At 41.7% G+C, this 19,561-nt stretch overlaps 1 long non-coding RNA gene across 1 annotated transcript in view; it reads right to left on the bottom strand.

Annotated features, from left to right (window-relative positions):
* The window catches only part of LOC118022465, a 51,155-nt gene extending 34,950 nt beyond the window's left edge, over positions 1-16,205 (bottom strand). Inside the window, exons 1-2 of the long non-coding RNA XR_004682500.1 lie at positions 16,147-16,205; positions 12,536-12,603 (exon numbers count right to left, since the gene is read on the bottom strand). This is a non-coding gene — a long non-coding RNA (uncharacterized LOC118022465). The remainder of the gene's footprint in view (positions 1-12,535; positions 12,604-16,146) is intronic.
* Between the last annotated feature and the right edge of the window lie 3,356 nt (positions 16,206-19,561).

Below are 19,561 nucleotides of genomic sequence, written 5' to 3'. Positions count from 1 at the left end.
GGGGTTTGGCAAATTATTTGGGGTGGGGGGAGAAGAAGGCTGGGCTCATCTGCTATGAGTCCTCCAGAAGGGGAACTAGCACTAAGGCGATCGATCCAGTGTCCAGCTCAGTGCTTTAAAAATGACAGCATAGGTATGCTGTTAAATTCCAAGTATCCAGCAGTATTCATAGCTCTCCTTCTATCAGTACCAAGATGTTCCATGTCTTTGGACAAAAGATGATATAATTCTGGCTTTTCCTAGGAATGTTAAAATGAGGCTAAGATTGTCTTTAAAGATTGTTTGAGTTCTTCCACTGAAGAAGATGTAGTTTGACATTTGTTTGTATTATGGTCTTTCTTAGTAGTTTGGGTGGTTAACATAAAAGAATTATCATACATATGTTGTGATTACTGTATTATATTGAGGTTAAATCAACTTTTTAAAAATCTTCCCTCTGTATGAAGGAGATGTTTCACTTGAAGGAGCGAATGTACAAATAATTGCCAGAGGCCACAGATGATCAGCTAAGCCCCAAAGAAATAATACTGAATATCTTATTTAATGATAAAGTCATTGCTAACAGAACAAAGCTGACATATGCAAGGAACCCTGCATTTCATCACTGGAGATCACTCCTTGGGCAATCGTCATTTCCAATCAATAAGCTGGAGGGGATAAGTGCTCACATCAGTAAGAAGTTCATAGATGATCTAAGAGGAACACACCCAGGAAAGACTGGAGTTTTACCAAGGAAGAACTGTCTTGGTCTAAGGATGGAAAAAGATATACTCAGGCTCAGGTGGAAGGGGGGTTGATAGTAGTCAATAAGTCAATGACAAAAGGCTGCAAGTTAAGCAGGGTCTTTGCATTTATAAACTCCATAGTGTGGTACATCTGTTCATCCCTTTAACACATATTTTTTGAGTGCCCACTCTGGGCCAAGCGCTGTGTGAAATGATACAAAAACTATAATGTGAAAAATGAACATGGTTTCTGTCTTAGAAAAATTTTGCAACATGAATAACAGACACAAATTCCTTATCCATTATATGCAAAACATTCTTGCAAATAGAAAAAGTACCAATACCAATTCAATAAGAAAAAAGGGTAAGCAATTTTACTAAAAGTTCCATAAAAAGATATATCAAGAATTTATAAATTATGAAAAAATAGTGCACTTAATTTATTAAAAAATAAACACAAAATATTTAGATATTGATTGTCACATATCAGATAAGCAAAACTATGAAAGAATTATAATGACTGCTATTGGAAGTACAATGAGGGTTTTTCATGTACTGGCTGATGAGAGTTTAAATTGCTATAAAATTTCCAGGTTGTAACTTTGCAATATCTACTTTAATTAAAAATGCCTTCACTGATGACCTGATGATTCAAATTTTAGAAATCTATGCTAAGAAATAATAGTACAAGTTGTAATGCGAGATGCATATGAGAGTGCTGTTTCTTTTCTTTTTTTTTTTTTTAGATTTTATTTATTTATTTGAGAGAGAGAAAGTATGAGCAGCGGGGAGAGGGAGAAGGAGAAGCAGACTCCCCACTGAGCAGGAAGCCCAACTCGGGGCTCAACCCCAGGACCCCAGGATTGTGACCCGAGCCGAAGGCAGAAGCTTAACCAACTGAGCTGCCCAGGTGCCCCTGAGAGCACTGTTTCTAACAACAACAAAGGATAAGAGTCTAAATGCCCATTCATAACAGATGAGTATAGTGACGCAAAGTACAATCACACAATAGAAAGCTATATATCTGCTTAAAATACTGAGGACAGTAGAGGGCAAAGCATGTAAACTATGCTCCATAAAAACAGACCAGAGTGGCCAGCAGAATTCCTTGTTGAACAGCTTAGTCCTTGCCTCTGTATTCCTGATACTCTACAATTCTTTTGTATTTGGTCACACCCCTCAGGGACATGCTTTGACATTCTGGGGGAAGTTCCTCCATGCCCCCTGGTGAGTATGTCTTGCCATCCATCCCTCTTTCCATCAATACTGCATGTCACACAAGCAAGTAGCCATGTGACCTGTTCCTGGCAAACATCTTGCTCTCTCATGCCCTGGCTTCTGCCCCATCCCAGTCCATATTGTACCAAGAAATAAAGTAAGGACCAGCTTTGTGGGGGCTGTTGAATGGTTATCATAGGAAAGTGAGGCCCAAGATCCAGAAGAGTCATTCTTTATCTTGGACACTGAATCTTCAGGGTGCTTTTCTTTTTTAAGTGACACTTTTCCACTGTTACCTTTTTTGTACTTCTTGCTTGAACTATTGCTGAGGGAGAAGAGGGATGAAGGTGGAAATATGTGGGTCATGAGCCGAGGCTTGCTTTCAGCCTATCCTTTGTTGGGTCAGGGTCGTGGTCCAAATCCAAACATCTCAGGAGGCGTGACAAACTCAAATTCCGTTCTGGCATTAGATCATCTGTGGACATCTAATACTGTAGGTAAAGCACAGCCAGGGAGCGTGCAAGTGTTCATTCAAACAGATGGAACTATAGTGACCCTGATGATTCTCTCTGCTTCCATCAATTCAACACACCTAACTCTGGCAGGATCCCTTCAGAGGGTACAGAAATGAGCATAATAAACATGACGCCTGTCATCACGGAGCTTGCTGTCTTATAAGTGCAATATATAATTCTGCTTTGGAACAGGACACTGGAAAGGATCAGGGCACATAGCAGGATAAACACACACACACACACACACACATCATACGTACATGCGCAAACAGCCTTTCCTCTTCTGACCACTCATTTCGAAACATTTTTGTATTTTTTCCTTGAAAATGGGTCTCTGTAACCATGGAAATGGCTGTTGTTTTTCAGCCCAAGGGGATCTAGGGCTGTGTGTTTAAGGAGATACTAAATAAGCTTTGATTGCTACTTGTATAGAACTTTCAGCTTCATCTCTTCGCTACCGCACTTTGCTACCGTCAGTGCTCCCGGGGGACTAAAGTGGCGGCGGTGACAGACCCTGCCCCTCCACATCCTTAACTCCAGTTGAAAGCTGACTTCCACCCTCCGTGCCCTTGTAGCTAACAGCAGGGGTGGGGGTAACCAGCCCCCCCACACCCCTGAACAGACAGCACACAACACAAGTGGGAGAAGGCAGCAACAATGTCAAATCACAGCCCCTCATCCCACTGAAGCTCTGAAGTAAACTTCGACCCACAGAACTAGGTGAGCCCCCCAGGCTGCAGCTCTGGCACCTCGGGAGCCTGGGATTCCTTTTCCTGGATGCCCTCTGGGGGTCCGGGCTGGGCCCAGCAAGACTGCCGTGGGGCCCAAGAAATGATTGCCTGGGGAGGACTGACTGGACAGGAGTTGAGACTCCTTGGCCTGAAGTTAACCTTGTGTTTTTATCTTTTTCACACTCAGTGCTTTCTGATAAATCTAATAAATCTCCTCTTGTTTAAGTGACAGGCAGTTGAGATTTTTTTTTGCTTTTGGCAAATCCTCAAAGGGGAAAATCAACCCACTCGTCCCAGAAAGGAGGAGGAATAGGTTAAAACAGAAGCAAAGTCTAATTCCTTAGCAGTGGACAGAGCTTAAGGGGGGGGGGGGGGCATACTTTTGACGAGAGACCCCTCTATGGACCCAGGCAGATGTGAGGACCCAGAGAAGGGTGTGTGGTCTCCTGGGTGGCTCTTGGCATAGGAAGAGAGTTGAGGGCACATACAAATTTTAGTAGAGTAAACAGGCATATGTATGGGTAACCATGCACCCTTTTTCTGCCTCTTTTACCCTTTTTGAGGAGATTTCGGTATTTGCCTGGCAAACTCTCTGGTCTTTGCTTTACTGATCTGGGCAATGGTAGAGAAGAAAACTGAAAGACCACCAGAAAGGCTAAGTTAATCTACCATGGACAGGGCAGAAAGCTATGCATGATAGGAAAATAAAGAAATACAATCCACCGTAGACCCAAAGAGGCAGGAGAAGGGGAGTGGGTCAAGAACCAGCCTGGGCCATGTTAACCAACAGTTTATTATGGGAGTTTGTAGCAGTGAGAGGAGAGCTTGAGAGGCTGCTACAGCCCCTTCTACATGAAAGGGTAAGAGGTTTTGAAACATTTTTGTTTCAAAGAGATTTCAGAATTTTGGATTTGGGTTAGCAAGTAATCCCCATTTAGTGCTTCTTAAAGAGCTGTCAATAAAGAATTCAATTGCTTCTCAGGGCTGTTTGGATGTCTTACTAACTTCACTTCTGAATGCAACTCCCTGTATTTGGGCCAGTTTTATAAGGATCTGTGTGATTAAGCAAACATTGTTCAGAGTGTTAGCGAGAGCCTGAGACCCAGCGGTCCAAAAGGGCCTCTGGACCCCACATGTAGAGTCTCTGCCAGCTGATAGCCTGCAATTCTGGGCCAGCAGTGGCTTGGATGTGCTCCCTCTGAGAATCCTCAGTGCCTGTAACAGAGTGTTGAGAAAGGCAGGGAGGGACCTTGTGCTGCTCTTCCCCATAGAGACCCTCTGCACAGGGCACATTTCCTCTGCCAACTTTGGCTTCATGCAGTGGCCATGCTCTGTTCCCGCCAGCCTCAAAACCAATCCATCAACAGATCCAATGCTGGGATGCCTGTGTGGCTCAGTTGGTTGAGTGTCTGCCTTTGGCTCAGGTCATAATCCCCAGGTCCTGGGATCGAGTCCCACATTGGGCTCCTGGCTCAGCAGGGAACCTGTTTCTCCCTCTGCCTGTCACTACCCCCTTCTTGTGCCCTCTCTCTCTCTCTCTGGCAAATAAATAAATAAAATCTTTAAAAAAACAATTTTTAAAAACCCAAACAAATCCATTGTCTGTTTTCAAAATATCCTCAGAACCTGACTACTTCTTACACCCCCTTTCCACCACCACCACCACCTTGGTCCAAACCACCACCAACTCTAGCCTGAATTCGTGTCAGTAGGATCATGCTGGACCGCCGCTTAAAACCAGCCAACAGCTTCCCAGCCTTAAATAAACATCACAGATGCACATACACATATGCCAGAACTTTCTTTCCCTCTTACTTTTGTTGTATTATTTTTCATTGCACCAATCAAAAATATACTATATATTCACATTTCTGTATTTTGTCTCCTCTTAGAATATAAGCATAGGAATACATCCTGTTTTGTCTGACTCCCTATGCCTAGACTGATATATGTCTGATATATGGTACATAGTCAATTAATATCGGTTAAGTTAATAAATAGATTCTTTTCTGAGGCTTATGCTTCCTTCTCACAAGGCAGGATATACCCTGCAATAAATAGGGGCGTGAAATAGTGCTATCCTTCCCAAGTAGTCACTATTCCTGTATGCAAGAGTATTGTGTTTCTCTTCCCCAGTAACTCCAACTTGGCCTGGCGACTTGCCTGGCCAATAAGAGATAAGGATAAAAAGTAAGTGATACCACTCATAAGCTGAAATGTCAGGAGCCATGGTGTGGATCCGCATGCCTCATAATGAACCCTCAATAGCTCATTGCAATAAAAATGAAGAGCTTCCTCATTGGGCCCTGGAACAAAGAAAATGTGGGACACAGCCACACTCTATCCATTAAAGATACTGGGGTATGAATGAAAAACAAAGGTTTTGTGCTGTAAGTCACTGAGACATGGGGCCTGTTACGAAGCAGCATAAGGCGGCCTCCACTTGGCTGACAGAGGTAGAGGAAAAGGGATGTTCACTGGTGCATGGATGTTTCTGTGATATGTTCTTGCCTTGGTGAGTGTGTGCTCTCTGGAATAAGTGTGCCTGTCCTGGTTAGGAATTCTTTGGGGATAATCTGCCATTTCTCTAATGTGAAGGGGACAGGTCTAAGGGCTTCTCTGGGACCTTAGTGACATTATACAGGTATAGTATGACTCCTTGACTTTTCCACGATGTGAATCTGGGTCAGTGATGTGGACACACATTCAAAATGCATTGGCTAGAATTTCCAAAACTGCTGCTAGCCCTTTCTCATTCTGAGAAAAATGGAGAGAAAGGAAGAGCCGGTGGCCGAGCTCCATGCCCTCTGCCTGGGCCCAGGGCCTCTGTTGGGGATTCAGAGCAGAATGGGAGATGCGTCCATCAACTTCTGAGCTGCACGAGAAAGGAGTGATAACTAGAGTTGATGCCAGATGGCATGGCAGTCATGGATCTCACCCGTCTGCTATTTCATGACGAAAGGATATATCCACGGACACTGAACAGAGCACAACCTCCCCAAGGCAGTACTCCAAATCCTGGGCTCTGGCTGTGTGTGTGTGTGTGTGTGCATGTCCCTCTTGCCTGAGCTTCCTCAAAACGCAGACTTCCAGGATTTAGACTTGAGATTTCAACAGCTCCAATTCAAACCCCATGGGATATCAGGGCTCTCTGTCTTAGAGAATGTTCACCCATCCCCCCAACTCTTTTTGGACTACAGAGGCTGAGCTGCAAGGCCACCGGCCCGACTAGTGCAGCCCACACTCTCTCTTGCCATTCCCTGAGGTCTGGCCAGCCTCAGACAGATGCTGGGGCGATTCTCAGCATTTCATTCTCGACACAACAATGCCTCTTCTTCTTTTCCAACAAAGGAATTTTCCATCAAGTGAAACCAAGTACATTTTGTGAATTAATGAGACAAGGAAGAGGACTTGAGCTTCCTGTGGAGGCTCTGAAAGGGGCCAAGCTGCCCATGAAATATTTAGAGGCATTTTCCCAAGGTAGTAGGCCGCAATGAATGGGTAAAATCAAGAGCTGTTTTCCAGAGCCCACAGAGACTGAAACCCACAGCTGGGCCCTAGGCATGATGTTTAACCTTTGCCTCCTATGCTGCCCTCTCTGCATGGAGCTTCAGCTCTGTCCTCTCTAGGCTGTAAAATCTCCTGTCTTTACAGTTGGATCACCTGTCTGTTGCAATTACAACCCTGGCCTGAGGACATAAGGGATTTGATCAGATCACGCTGAGATTACAGAGCACATACTAGATTGTGTCCATCATACATACATGGGCTGTTTTGTAAATTCTGAGGCAAAGACCCAATGCATGCTCAGACCTTGCAAGATGGGTTGGTTCCTGATGCCCCAAGGATGAGACCCCTTAGTCACACAGAACTATCTCCAGGGATGAGAATCTGTCACATTATTCTAGTATCTAAGGAGCTTACAGCTGGGTCATCTATTCACAATCTCATTTGCTGTGCATAAAACTCACTTTGTGGCTATTCTTACCAGCCGACCTAGAGTCCCACAGAGAATTAAGAGTGAGCGGGAAAACCACGACACAGAACCATTATCTTTGCAAAGCTCCAAGTTACAAATGATAGCCCCAAGGACAGATATAGCACTGCAGATGGGTTAGGTTCTGTCCACACAATGTTTTCAACAAAATTATACAATAATTTTTAAAAACAGGATATGCAGTTTAAATTCTGGATACATGGCTTTTTTTTTTTTTTTTTTTTTTTTTAGAGAGAGAGAGAGGTTCATGAGTGGGTGTGGGGTGCGGAGGAAGAGAGAGAATCAAGAGAGAATCTTAAGCAAGCTCCACCAACCAGCATGGAGCCCCGTGCAGCGCTCAATCTCATAACCCTGAGATCATGACCTGAGCCAAAATCAAGCATCGGACACTTAATCCACTGAGCTATCCAGGTGCCTCTGCAAGGCTATTCTTAAACCTTGAAAGATATGGTAATACTGGCCATGCATTTTAAACATGGCCAGTCTGCCAGAACTGCTCATTGTTGGGCTTCAAACTAACGTGTTCTTCAGTTGAGCAAAGTTGTCACCACTCCCTAGTATATTATTCTCATCCCATCTCTTGGGGTCATTTGAGTCTGTGACCTTGAAAACTTGTTTTGTGATACAATGGCTAGCTGAAGATACTCAGGAATAAGCTCTATTTAATATCTAAGCTTTCTCCCATCAGGTGGGATGCAAGGCATGTTGAGCCATGGTCAGGATGCAGTCACCATCTTCCCCTTCTGTGCTGTGCCATCATTACCCCAGAAACTGGCACTGCAGATCAGATTATCTTTTTGTTACCCCAGTGAAGACTTTGATTGTTACAAATCTCTTTCTTATGGTACTTATGATTATAGTTGCGTCCTCTTTGAGTAGTGGGCAGTCCCATCTGCAGCATTTCAAGAAGGAAATGCAGCAGTCTGGTTGATTATTTCAGTGATTGTCCCACATAACATCATATCCCATCTGTGAATGACTAGCTCTCTTCTCTTGAACAGGAAGATCCCTGCTGGAGAATTGGGGTGTCCCATGACACCTCAGCATCATGCTGTTCTCCATTTCAGGCTTTTCCCAGACATAGAGAGCAGCAGCATCTATATGCACCTTATGGCAAAAAGCACCAGCTGGAAATAGTCTACCAGATATCCACATTTTGCTGAACACACCCAGGATTATTATTCACCCCCCTGCCCTGACCCCTGCACCATTATGGGAAAAAGAAAAAAAAAAAAACTGTCATCACTCTCTTGCCCTCTGAGACATTTTCACCTGACACTTTGAAATGTATTAGATAAGCAAAAGCAAGCACTGCATCTCCTCCCAAGGTCAGAGTGGAAAACATCAGTGCTATCCTATTGTCAGAAGTCACTGGCCCTACAACTTGAAGATTCTAGCCCAGGCTAACCACTCACATTTACAACATACTGAGGAAATGTCCAAAGAGAATGAATCTCAGCAAACCACAGGATAGCTAACCCTGGATCTGAAGTATTTCCTAATCCTGCCCACAACTTGATCACTAACCCAGACACTAACTGGTCTCTAACCCAAAATCTAGCTGAACTTTAACCTAGAAGAGACCCTAATTCTGACTTCACTTGCAGTCCCATAGACTTCCTGCAGATCCTAGGGCTTTATCTAGCTGGCAAGTGCAAGATGGTTCTCTGAGCCAAGGGTAAACTCTGCTCCTAGGAGCCATCTTTAGCCTAATATCTTCTCTTGAAACATCCATTTTTAACATTGATAAAAAAATTAACAGAAAAATTCTCCAAATAAAGAGCATATATATCTATATAATGAATCATCTTTTGTTACCCTCATTTATTTGGGACAAGGAGCATACTACTGAGGAAGAAGAAAAATGAGGGGGAGAAAGGGGGGAAGGGCTAGGGGAGTAAAATTAGAATGGAGGAAGGGAAGAAAAAGAAGAGGGAGAGGTAGGGAGGAAAAAGAGAGGAGGAGGAAAAGAAGGAAAAGGAGAATAATAAGAAGAATTAGTATTATTATCTTCTAAGGAAGATCATTTCAGAAAGACAAAGGTTGAGGACCACTCTCAACTCGGCTGCCAGCAAGCCTGACCTCACTCTATGCAGGCTCAGTCTGGACCCAACCTTGAGCCAAGCAGACCCTAGCTTAGAAGTAAATGGAGAGCTCTCTCCCCACCACCCAGTGGGACAGAAAATAGTCTTCAACCTCCGCATCCATGACTATTTGGTCCAAGGAGCAATGTCCACTTGGACTTGATGGTGTTGCTGCCTCAAAACCAAAACCATGACAGGAGGGATTCAGCCACCAAAATGGCCCCCTGCCCTGCTCCTCTGCTCACAGCAGCACTCACTGGGCTAAAAGTCTTGACCTAACACTCATCTAGCCAGTGGCAGCCTTGACTTTGCCAGCTACTGCCACCTGGAATGGGTTTCACATCTGACCCCAAAGCATCAAAGTAGACAATTCTCTATGGTCTTGGAATTCTACCCAACACTGAGATCTGCTCCTGTATTGAACAAGTGACTGCCCCTATAGATGATAACTTCTGGTATATTAACCCCAATGTCACTGAACCTGCAACTGGGATTTGGATGTTCCCTTTTCTCCAACTCCTGGTTTCTTTCTTTCAGTCTCTACCCCTCTGAGCCCAGCTCACTACCTTCTGTTTTGAGGAGACTCCATCATGCCATCTGGTTGGGCTAGCCTTGGTTACAGCAGGACTGTGTTTCAGAATTTGAGTGGATTGGTTCCCAAGAATTCCTTTTCCTGTTACCTTGCTCATCAGAGATTCTGATAAATGTAGAAAAAAGAAATGTAGAAGAAGGAAATAGGTGATATTCCATTATTGGAATAATAGGTGATTACTCCATTATTGGCTCCCTGGGAAAGAGTAACCGTACATTTCATTATTATTTAAGCCTTCAGAAAAGTGCTGAGGCTCAAACACCCATCTTATCCACAAATGACTATTTAAATGTAAATCAGATCTTATCACTCTTTTTCAAAGAGCCTGTATCAGCTATCTGCGGCACTGAGAGTATAATCAAAACTTTGCACATGGCCCACAGGCACTGCATGCTCTGGGCCTGATTTATCTCCTCCAGCTCACCCTTGCCACGTTCCTTCTTGTGCTCCACGGTCCAGTACAATCACTTTCTTCTAGCCCTTAAAAGGCAATACATATTTTCCCCTTCTGGACTTTCCATCCCCATAGACCTTGTATCTGCCTAGATCTCTATTCTCATGGCTCTTAGTATCACTCAGTTCTCAGCCTCATAGCAAGATATTTTCTGCTGATCCTCTTGAAATAGGTCATATTAATCCCCATCATTGCACTCTATGAGTTTTTCTATTACTGGAATTGGTAAATTCACAGTAATTTTTTTTTCAATTGTGTATTGTATGTTTTCCCAACTAGACTATCCATGAAGACAGAGATCACACCTTCTTCGTGTACCAATATATCTTCACTGCCTGGCACATAGTAGAAGCTCAGTACACATTTTTGGATATATGAACAAATTAGTAAATGAATAAAATGACTGGTAGGGCTAAATCAAATTTCATTTTCTGATATTTCATTTTATAGATATCATAAATTGATACATGAGTACAGATGCAGAGAATCCTAGAATGTTTTCTTTTCATTCTCTGCCATTTTCTGGCCTAAAATTATTTTGTCCACTGAGCTTTCTGTTAGTCCCATTTGTCATGTGTTGTCACTTGTTTTCATCTACACAGGAGTAATGTCTGTGAAGGAGAAGGCCTTAGGCCCTTCTCTTTTGTCTCTCAACTGGAGTCTTACAAGTACAACTGTAGCACTATCTCATTCAAACGGTCTTAAGATACTTTTGACTACAGGGATTGGCTGCCCAGCTTTGGATCTCAGAACGATTCCAAGGGGAAATGTCTATAGCTTCCCTTCTGCCACAGGCTTGGTTTTTCTTTATGTTGAGGTTTCTTCTGTAGGTTGGAGAAAATAAAAATAGCACTTTAGAGAAGACCAAGAACAACAAAAATATTAATGGGAAATAACTTCCTCAGAATTTCACTAGGATCTTAAAAAGCACTGAAGAGCAGTATGGAGACCAGAGCTTTGGCATTTGACATACCTTTTTAAAATTATGACTCAGTGTACTAACTGTGAGAAGCTTACTCAAAATTTATCCTTGAAAGATGAGTATATATTCATCTGTCAAGGGAGAATAATACTATTAACATTTAGGATTGTTTTGAAGATAAAAAGAGATAGTAGGACATCCGAAACAGTGTCTCACTCAAGGAGACATTAATTTCACTCCTTCTATAGTCTTTAAAGCTCACTCTTCATCTCCAGTTGTAGGAATAGAAGTCTTCAGGAAATTTCTATTCCTGCCCGTGCAGTGACTCAATGGAGGAGGGTCTCTAAGGCATTACAGAAAACATTCTTTCCCATTGTGGAGAAATTGAGAGTTTGTAAATACTACTTAGAGAGTGTTTAAATACTACTTACTAAGACAACCTCTGAAAATAAAATACAATGAAACCATATCACCCCACTTTGTCACAAGCCTTAACTTCCCTCTCTCTACTCACAGTGATATGTTCCTGGTTACTTTATGAAGGATCTACCCAGTTCGCTCCATTTTTTTCCCAGAATATTCAGGGAAACATCATCTTTGCTGTAGTCTGTAGGTACCAACCTTCAATGTTTCCTATTAACCTACTGGTGATAAAATGAGTGCTTTCTCCTTCGTTCTGATATCTGATATAAAGCCCTCCTGGTTAGATCCTCAAGGGTGACTGAAAGTGGGAGACAAAGAGAACTTCTTGACCTGCTGGTGCTCATGTACTTCCTGAAAGAGAAAAAACCCACATGGAAGCCTTAGCCATCCTCCTGACTCCATGTCCAGCTTCCATTTTGCCTCTGAGTATGTTTTTGGGGGTCCCAGGGGCCTTCTTCAGTTATACTTTCAGCAGTGGCTTTTCTTGCACTTGCTGGCTTGCCTGGAGATTCCAATCTTGTGTTATCTCTCAGGTAGATTATATTTCCCAAAGTTGATTGCAATGCTCTCATCCCACATCCTTTTCTCTGACCTTGCCTTTCACTCTCAAGAGGTAGATTCTAATTTCCCTTCCCTTACATCTGGGCAAGAATATGGCTCACATGGAATGAATAGAATGTGGCAGAAGTGATGCTGTGTGACTTCTAAGTCATAAAAGGTGATGTAGCCTCCATCTCATGAGCTGGGACATTCACTTTTGGAGCCTGAATCTTTGTATAAAATATCCACGTACACTGAGAGCAACATAATGGAAGGACCAGGTGTAGGCACTCCAGTTCAATGATCTCCCAGCAGAAAACCAACAATAACCTACCAGTCTTGTGAGTAAGCTGTTTTGCAGGTCCAGCAAATTCTGCAGCACCAGTCAACATTTGACTGCACCTACAAGAAAGAACCTAATATGAGCCCCTTCCAAATATCTGACCCACAAGATTGTGAAAAAAATAAAAAGGTAGTCTTAAGTTACTAAGTTTTAGGGTAATTTGTAGTAACTAGAATAATTCTAGATGCACCATAGTAAGCAGATTTTCCTGGCACATTTGTTTACCTGGATTAACTCTATTTCTTTTGTCCTATGCTCCAAGGAAAACTAAACTTCAATAGAATTCTCATTTGAAGCTTTCATCTTGTGTGCCTGGAATTAAATTTTCATACCTGAGCTGCTATTGGAGATATGAAACATGTATAGCCATGGTAAAATTGCATTGGAATGTAGATTAGACAATAACTTGTCAGGAATATTACCATCCATTTTTGATAGCAGATCCTTTTTCCTTTATTGGGAAGACTATTTGGCTTTCTCACTTCAGATTCATGCCATAGTCCTTGGAGGTTGAGGAAGGTGGTTTGAAGACTCAAACATCTCTAGGCTTTGCAGAGTCTTAACAAGAAGAGATTAGCAGAAGCTTATTTAGCTAAACAGAATGTCACCAAAGAGAGGTTTCTGGATGAAAAAGGAGGAAGCCCAGCTTTTTGATTCATTATATCTGCAGGCTAAGACAGACAGATCCCAAGAGCCTCTCTCACATCTAAGTGCAGACTGCTATCTGGCATCTGGGAAAGATGAAAAAGTAAGAGATGGGGAATAAAAGTTTCTGCACATTTAATGTCCACCTGCATACTGTAATCACCATATCATCTTAACTCTAAGGACCAAAGTAAACAGACTAGGAGTCTGAGATAGAAAATAGGAATTGTGTCCTACTGCTCCAATAAAATTAAGTACTCAATGCAATCAGTGAGAATATGGCCTAGGGCATACATAGATGGCAACAACAAACCCAAATTACATTTCTAATTAGCTCACAATAAAAGAATAATTCTATAAAAATAAACAGAGGTAGGCCAGAGTAAGGATTTATGTTTTACATTCAAGGCATTTGAAAACTATTTCTTGGTAGGAAAGTTTACTACTACTGAGGCTTCCTAATTGTGGAGAAGTGAGACAATACCATTTAGGAAAGCAACCAGAAATCATGGATTTAACCCATGTCCTGAATATCTTCCCCTTAAATCCCACTGAAACATGTATAAAATCTTCTGAAGCAAACAAACAAGCAAAATCTTGAATTTCATGGATGATTAAAAAAATATCTGGCCTGACTCATATTTAAATATGACTTTCCAAATCCTATTCTCTTGCTGGCAAATGTTTTCACATGGCATCTTCATCTAAGAAGTTCTTGAGTCACAATCACATTAAGGACACTCTACTATCAACTGCACAGCAGGAACTCTATTTAAAAGTATAAAAAAATTAATGAACTCTCTATATTAGTTATATATAGAGATATAAAACAAGACTTGAAAAGAGATAGTGTCAAGCCAAGTTTGATTATTAATGAGATGTTAATCATTTTTCTTTCCTCCAGGTAATTCACTTTTTCCTCCCCTCTTCATTCAAGCAGATAGACTGTGCATTCATTGTGTTGAGAAAAGAATGGGATGGGATGACAAAGTGGGAATGAGTTAGGGCCAAATTCTTGGCTTTGGTTTGCAATAACATTAGTCTTAGGTGGTGTAGCAGAGTCTCTCCATAAGCATCATATATGGAAGAAGCATGATGGGAGATAGTATTCTCCTACCAGGAGCCTCATAGGCCAAAGGGTGGCTAGGAGTTAGAGAGGGATGGAAGAGATATTATGAGAGCAGAGGAGTTAGTGGATCCCTAAAAAAGAAGTAGTAACTGAAATGGGCCAGTAGTTCCCTATTCCATTATACACTATTTCACCATAGAAGTATATTGCTCTCCTTAACTCTTGACTCTAATATGAAAAATCTTCCTTTTCTAAATATTATAGCCTCTCTGTGCAGCTAAATAGGTTTTTGACCTTCTTGTTACCTGTAGAAAGTTGAGGGCTCAGAATCCTTTTTTCAATATGAATGATCACAATCCCTTTTAATTCAAACTGTCAGTGCTTGAGGCATTATAGCTATTTTGACAACTTTGTGGGTTTCCTATGTATCTGACTACATTCAGTGAAATCACACCCAGAATTATTTTTGAGATAGGCTTCTCTCTTCTTTGGTTTGTTGGAGTACTGTATAAGTACACTGTAGCAAATCTTGGAAGCTCTTTGGTATCACAGAAAGGATCACTAGGCACCACCTTATCTATCTATGATCTTCACACAGGGTCTTAACATCATTTATTTCATCTTTACAGTGAGGTCTTTCCTCACTTATTTTGCTGCCTGAATAAACTAGAAATCAGAAACAGTTTTATTTTAAAAACCAGCAAGAGCTCTCCATTTCTTCTAAATGCTTGTAGATTACTTTGCTTCATAGCTCATCTCTCTTCCTATAACTTACTTATGCAGCTAAAATAAGCTAATTGACACTTTTTACATTCTACCTTGCTAAAAGCACTTACCTAAATTTCATTAAGTGTATTTTCTATCTTCTAATTACCAAAAACAATAGTTTTGCCTATTTTTATGTTGCTACATGACATGTAAGACCTCACTCCATCTTGTTATAGCCTCCTGTCATTAAATTTCCTATTCTCCACTGAATGGTTTGTTCACAACTTCTCCAGCCTTCCCCATCTGGTCTCATGTCACTTTGTTGAGCTTCCACCTATCACCCAGTCCCAAAAGCAATGCTAAATATTTTATGTTTGTATTATGGTACCCACCTACTTCTAGGTACTAATTATTGTAAAAGTTAGCTTTTGTTACATAATAAACCACAATGAAACTCGAGAGTCTAAAGCATCAAATAAGCATTTCGTTTCATGATTCTCTTCTTAGGTAGTTGGGACTGCATGGACAAATATCTGATGGCTGGCTCAATGTCACCTAGGGTGATAACTGTCATGTCTCACATCATTGAGCAAAATACCCCAGGCTCAATCATATGGTGAATAGTGGTGATTACACAAGACAGGACATTTCAGTGTACAAGTACTTTCCAAATCTCTGTTTGTATCATGTCTTTTAATGTTCCATTAGCCAAAGAAACTCATACGGACAAGCCTGGATTCAAGGATGTAGAAATAGGTTTCATTTCTGGGTGGGAAGAGCCTCAAAGTCACACTAAAAAAAATCATGACTACATGGGACACCTGGGTGGCTCAGTTGGTTAAGCGTCTGCCTTCAGCTCAGGTCATGATCCCAGGACCCTGGGACCAAGTCCCGCATTGGGCTCCTTGCTCAGCAGAGAGTCTGCTTCTCCCTCTGCCTGCTCTGCTTGCTCTCCCTGCTTGTGCTCTCTCTCTCTGACTAATAAATATATATACATATTTTTAAAAATCATGACTACAGAGATAAGAAAATTTGTGGCCATTTTTGCCATCTACATCTAAGTGTATTATAAACCAATATTAATTAAAATAGTATTATTCTTTATAAATAACAAAACCTAAATCAGTAAAGAATACAGGATCCAGAACTAGATCCAATTTTGAAAAGTAGATCAACTTACTTCTACTACAAGCAATGAGGAATTAGATGAATTTTGATCAATCTTCTCATCCAGAACAACTAAAACATTTTGACAAAATATGGAAGAATCAGCTCGGTGGAATGAGAAAATTACCAAGACAATTATGTTTTGTAGTTTAACAATCTAGAGACTAGAGAAGAACATAGAGGAAGAGAACGTATCGTCCAGATCCTTACATTACCCTTCCAAGTTTTTATATATAATGACTGAATCTATATGAAAAATAACTTGGCATCCAAAAAAAAAAAAAAAAAAAATGACCCAAACCAGGTGAATAAATAGACACTCAGGATATTCTAATATGAATGTTAAATAAGTATTTTACACTAATTGTGCTTAATGTGGTCTAGAAATGAAAACACAAGATAGAGAATATTGACAAATTGATAATGCAAAAAACAAGAAATAAAAATCAGAAGTGAAATAAATGAACTAAAAGTTATGAATGCAACAAATAGGGTTACTGTCAGACAGTAAAGACAGAATTAGGGAAAAGGAAGATAGGCCAAAAGAAAGTATAATGATGCACAAATATTTAAAAGCATGGAAACAAAGAGAATAAGAAGCATATAGTAAGAGTGGAAAAGTTTAACATAGGTGTAATTGTCATCCTAGAAAGAGATGAGAGAAAATGAGGCAGTAGCCATATATAAAGGGTTAATTGCTGAGAATTTTCTAAAATATATGAAAGACATCAAGCAATAGATTTAAAAAGCATGACAAATATAACCAGAATAAACATAAACAAAACCATACTGGAACACATGATAGTAGAACTACTGAAAACAGAGAAAAATAGGATTAAAATCAGCCACAGAAGGACTTTCAACAGAATGAAATATGAAGGGCTGCTGACTTCAAATATATAGTAATATTCTTCTAGATATCCCAAGGGCAAAAGAAGAAATCAGAGGAGAAATTTTTTAAAAAATTTAAACTGAGTGGAGACTGAAAAGATGGTGGAGGAGTAGGGGACCCTATTTCAACTGGTCCCTGGAATTGAGCTGGATATCTACCAGACCACTCTGAGCACCCATGAAACTAGCCTGAGATGTAAGAAGATCTGGATCTCTACAAACAGAATATTGCAGGCGGTTGATTTCGAGGTACGAAGCGGGGAGCCGTGATTCTGCGAGCAGTTATTGGAGGATAAACGGCAGCGGAAGGGTGCCTGGCCGTGGAGATACTACACCGCCGGTGAGTGACAGCCTCATGCGCTGCGGACGGGCACAGACTCGCAGACCAGTAGTGGCGGGGAAAGGACTTTAGGGCAGTCCCCAGGGCGGAAACCCGGGGGGGGGGGTTCATGCCTGTGAACTGCAGTCCCCGGGGTGGAAACCCGGAGCGGCGGGGTCGAGCTTGCAAACGGGAGCTGCTGGCGGTTTTAGAAGCACAAAGGGCAGAGAAGTGCCCTGACCTGGAGGCAGGACTGGGAGCGCTGCAGAGGGGCGCACACCCCAGGCCGCTGCAGTTTATAGCAGCACGGACAGAAACAGAGAGAGTATGGCCTGGAGAGCTCACTGAACAGACTGTGGTCTCTCTGCTCTGAGACAAAAGGTTAGAAACGGTCTCTTCTGCTCTGACTCGCGGAAGAGACGACAAAAGCTGCCAGGGGAAGCCGCCAGAGAACAAAAGCCCCAAAGATTGATTCCCGCTGAGCCCATCCCGCACCACAGGGGCGCAGGGCAACTCCGCCCAAACAGGGTTGCCTGAGTAACAGTGTGGCAGGCCCCTCCCCCAGAAGACAGGCTGGGAAAACAAGAGGCCAGCAACCCTAAGGTCCTGAGAAAACAGGTGCATCTTGCTTGGGTTCTGGTCAATAATTTGGACTCTATACATTCCCTCAAACACCCATCAACAGAATGACTAGGAGGAGGAGCCCCCAAAATAGAAAAGACTCAGAGATTATGACTTATGCTGCAGATTTACAAATGGATGCAGATATAACCAAGATGTCAGAGATGGTATTCAGGCTATCAATTATGAAGACAATGGCTAGAATGGGGAAATCAATTAATGGCAACATAGAGTCTGTAAGGGCAGAAATAAAAGGTGAATTGGCAGAACTTAAAAATGCTATCAATGAGATCCAATCCAATCTAGATAATCTAACAGCTAGGGTAACTGAGACAGAAAAGAGAATAAGCGACCTGGAAGACAATATAATAGATAAAAAGGGAAAAGAGGAGGCCAGGGAAAAACAATTCAGAATCCATGAAAATAGAATCAGAGAAATAAGTGACACCATGAGGCGTTCCAATGTCAGAATAATTGGAATCCCGGAGGGAGTGGAGAGAGAGAGAGGACTAGAAGATGTATTTGAGCAAATCGTAGCTGAGAACTTCCCTAATCTGGGGAATGAAACAAACATTCGAGTCCTAGAGGCAGAGAGGATCCCTCCTAAGATCAAGGAAAACAGGCCAACACCCCAGCATGTAATAGTAAAACTTGCAAATCTTAGACCAAGGAAACCATCTTAAGGACAGTTAGGGGGAAGAGATTCCTTATGTACAGAGGGAGGAACATCAGAATGACATCAGACCTATCCACAGAGACCTGGCAAGCCAGAAAGGCCTGGCAAGACATATTCAGGGTACTAAATGAGAAGAACATGCAGCCAAGAATACTTTATCTGGCAAGGCTTTCATTTAGAATGGATGGAGAGATGCAGAGCTTCCATGACTGGCAGAAACTGAAAGTATATGTGACCACTAAGCCGGCCCTGCAAGAAATATTAAGGGGGGTTCTATAAAAGGAGAAAGACCCCAAGAGTGATACACAACAGAAATTTACAGGGACAATCTATAAAAACAACGTCTTCACAGGCAACATGATGGCAATTAATTCATATCTTTCATTAATCACTCTCAATGTGAATGGCCTAAACGCTCCCATAAAACGGCACAGGGTTGCAGATTGGATAAAAAGACAGGACCCATCCATATGCTGTCTACAAGAGACTCATTTTGAACCTAAAGATACATCCAGACTGAAAGTGAAGGGATGGAGATCCATCTTCCACGCCAGCGGACATCAAAAGAAAGCCGGGGTAGCAATTCTTATATCAGACAAATTAGATTTTAAACTAAAGTCTGTAATAAGAGACATAGAAGGACACTATATCATTCTTAAAGGGTCTATCCAACAAGAAGATCTAACAATTGTAAATATCTATGCCCCCAACATGGGAGCAACCATCCACAGAAGCCAACTGTTAACCAAAATAAAGAGTCCTATTGATAACAATACGTTAATTGTAGGAGACCTCAATACTCCACTCTCAGCAATGGACAGATCATCTAAGCAGAAAATCAACAAGAAAACAAGAGCTTTGAATGATACATTGGACCAGATGGCCCTCATAGATATTTACAGAACATTCCACCCTAAAACA

Source organism: Mirounga leonina, unplaced genomic scaffold, assembly GCF_011800145.1.
Source record: "Mirounga leonina isolate KUSES-001 unplaced genomic scaffold, KU_Mleo_1.0 Mir_114, whole genome shotgun sequence".
NCBI classification, from domain to species: Eukaryota; Metazoa; Chordata; class Mammalia; order Carnivora; family Phocidae; genus Mirounga; species Mirounga leonina.
This window is presented reverse-complemented; position numbering and strand designations above follow the sequence as displayed.